Here is a 3,641-nt window from a genome sequence, read left to right on the forward strand (position 1 = left end):
GCATGCACTTGGGGCCACAAATGAGACATCCTATTCATAGCATGCAAGTCTTCTCACACTCCTCTCGAGTCTTTGGAACCAACCAAGTGTGCCCAAATAGTAGCCCCCACATTCTTGAAGATATGCATGGGATCCAAGAGATGATTGATTTGTAACCGACCCTAATAAGGAAGCTCGTGAAAGATCGATAGTCTCTTCATACCAGGAGGAGGTTCCTCTCTATTCACCCTCCATGCTTGAATCCTGAATCACTTGCCTTCCAATATGGTGGTGGCGAATCAAGCTGACCTCCACGCGCGAGATGGTCCAGCGAAAGGTATCGAGCATGACCTTCATAAATATTTTTTCTCATATGTTTGGAGTATCGTGCAAGAGATTTCAAACCCGGTCCACAAACAAGACAAGCATGCTACCCACTTGTAATAAGTCCTGCATGCATGCATGAATGTATTAGTATAAGACATGCATGCGAAAGAGTCATAAAAGCATAATCCTATATTATACATGTAAAGACAACCACGTACCTGCACACTCTCTATATCCTAGGTAGTCATGCATGGTGCACATCAAGATATCCCTGACTAAAATATCATTGGTATGTCTAGGAGCTCTGGAAATATCGAAGACCCGCACTCCTCTCCATAAGATCCGTAACTCCTCTATCTGCGGGAATCCTCAATGTGTCATCAGTGGACCGATGAGATGCACGCCATGTCATCAACTCCGCTATGGATTTGCATCAGAACATGTGCTGTATTCTTGCAATGATGGGAAAGTGTCTCATGACATTTATCGGTATCTGCTCACCCTGCAAGACGAAAGAGAATACAGTCATTATGGCAAGCATGGATGGTATCATAATCCATACCCACCTTTAGCATCTTCTGCGCTTCACCTCTTCTTTCCCTGTCTTCCTCTCTTCCTTCTCTTCTTTTTCCCTCTTCTTTATCCCCTCTTTCAATCTCTTTTTCCCCTCTTCCTCCTTTCCTTCTCTTCTTTTTCCCCTCTTTCAATCTCTATTCCCCTCTTCCTTCTCTTATGTTTATGCTCTTTTTGCCTCTTCTTTTTTCCCTCTTTCATCCCCTCTTTCAATCTCTTTTCCCCTCTTCCTTCTCTTATGTTTATCCTCTTTTTCCCTCTTCTTTTTCTCCTCTTTCAATCTCTTTTCCTCTTTTCCCCTCTCTTTCCCCTCTCTCAATCTCTTTTCATAAGCATATGTATTTGCCCATGCTTATCCATGAGCATATGCTCATATGCTTATGCATAAGCACAAGCTTATGCTTTCTCTCTTTTTCTTTTATGCTCATATGCTCATGCATAAGCATAAGCATATCCTTTCTTTCATTTTCTCTTATGCTTATGGTCTTTTTCCCTCTTCCCTCTCTTATGCTTATGCTTATGCATGAGCATATGTCTCCTTCTCATTCTCCTTCTCTTTTCCTCTTTCTTTTCCCCTCTCTTTTCCCTCTCTCAATCTCTTTTCATAAGCATATATATTTGCCTATGCTTATGCTTTCTCTTTTTCTTATATGCTCATATGCTCATGCATAAAAATAAGCATATCCTTTCTTTCCTTTTCTCTTATGCTTATGCTCTTTGTCCCTCTTTCTTCTCTTATGCTTATGCTTATGCATGAGCATATGTCTCCTTCTCTTTCTCCTTCTCCTCTTTTCCTCTTTTCCTCTCTCTTTCTCCCCCTCTTTCCCCTCTTTTGATCTCTTTCATAAGCATATGTATTTGCCTATGCTTAAGCTTTCTCTCTTTCTCTTTTATGCTCATATGCTCATGCATAAGCATAAGCATATGCTTATGGTCTTTTTCGCTCTTCCTTCCCTTAAGCTTATGCTTATGCATGAGCATATGTCTCCTTCTCCTTCTCCTTCTCCTCTTTTCCTGTCTCTTTCTCCCCCTCTTTCCCCTCTTTTGATCTCTTTTCTTAAGCATATGTATTTGCCTATGCTTAAGCTTTCTCTCTTTTTCTTTTATACTCATATGCTCATGCATAAGAATAAGCATATGCTTTCTTTTCGTATCTCTTATGCTTATGCTCTTTTTCCTTCTTCCTTCTCTTATGCTTATGTGAAGAGAGTGGGAGAGAAGTAAGGAGTCTCACTTGCAGCTTTTTCACATACACAATGGGGGAATACACACAAAAATGGAGGCTAAAAATAGTTTTCCTCTTCTTAGTTGTGAAAGCCAAAAGAACTCTCTCTAAGTACAAAAGGAATAGGTGAACCCTATATGTGGGTCTCAAACCAAACTCAGTTAACCTAGGTGGCATACTAACTGAGCCACTAACTAGAGTACATACAGATAGCTATCATCCAGCTATTATTCATGGGCAGTGTACCAACCACATCTGTAGCTAACAAGTCGGTGACATAAATGTGCAATGGTCACCCTGGCATATGATGAGTGGAGCTTGATATCTCAACACTCCCCCTCGAGGTCAATCCTAATTCCTGCACACCAAGTAGGTCTCTGAACTTGTGCAGCTTCTCTATGCCTGACAAGGATGATCAAGACGATAACTATGATGTACATTATAATGAAGAGTAGAGTATCAATAGCTAAGCTTTGTGAACTCTATCTATATTTCCCTTAAAAGTTTTCCATAAGGAAAGGAGACACTCCTCTCCTACTACTATTTGTAATTGCTACCATTAAAGAATGTAAATCCTACTGCTTTTGTATCACAACTTTGTCTAACTAAATGCAAGTTATATACTCATTGAAGGCTTCAAGAAATAAACTTGAGAGAAAGAGAGAGGGGGGGGGGTTAGGATAACATAACTTTTTAATTTTCCAAATTTCCATAACCAGATGAACTTTTTAATGTTGGGCATCCCTTGAACATGGATAAAGAATAAGTGAAGATACTCATTAAAAGCACAAAAGACACTCGTTAGAAGCTCAAAGAAACTTGTCATAGTAGGGCCATCATAGCTACTAAAGGTCTTGCAAAATGAATGAAAATTTGAAGTCTATCAGATATAAGTGCAAAATGCTCTATCAACTCCCACAACTGGTACAAATATAATCTGCTCTGTCCAGTCCCTTAACTGATTCAATTGTAATCTATCCTATCCACTGATACACTTTCAATCATCTTGAAAGTTTAAAAACCTTGATTGTTGGTTAAATGGTAGGGTTGTTGTGAGTGTGAAACCAAATGTGAACGAATGGACTGACTCCGATTAGGAACTAGTCAAAAAATTTTGAGCATGACTTTGATTGGTTTTTTTGGAGTTCTCTCCTCTAAGCACAAACCAATCTGTGTTAATCTAGACTACACCAACCGTCGAAGCAAAGAAAAGCAATAAATAATTTATTTTCCATCGTTCTTTTTAAATGCTTAGGTTGCGAGTTAAAAGCAAGAAATAATCTATTTTCCATTGTTCTTTTTAATATACTCAAGTTACGAGTTTAAAAAAGATAAAATTTTTATTTACAAAAACTAATTTACTTACAACTCATAAGAATTTAACATTCACATTAATAAGAAGTTAAAATCTTAATAAATTTAATTTTAAATAATAAAAACTACAAATTTAAATTGACTCCAAACCCTAAACCCCAAACCCCAAACCCTAAACCCCAAACCCAAAACCCAAACCCTCAAATCTTAAAACCTAACCCCA

This window comes from Dipteris shenzhenensis, chromosome 16 (genome assembly GCF_047967505.1).
Source record: "Dipteris shenzhenensis isolate YYH24624 ecotype China chromosome 16, Dip_SZ_1.0, whole genome shotgun sequence".
NCBI lineage: Eukaryota > Viridiplantae > Streptophyta > Polypodiopsida > Gleicheniales > Dipteridaceae > Dipteris > Dipteris shenzhenensis.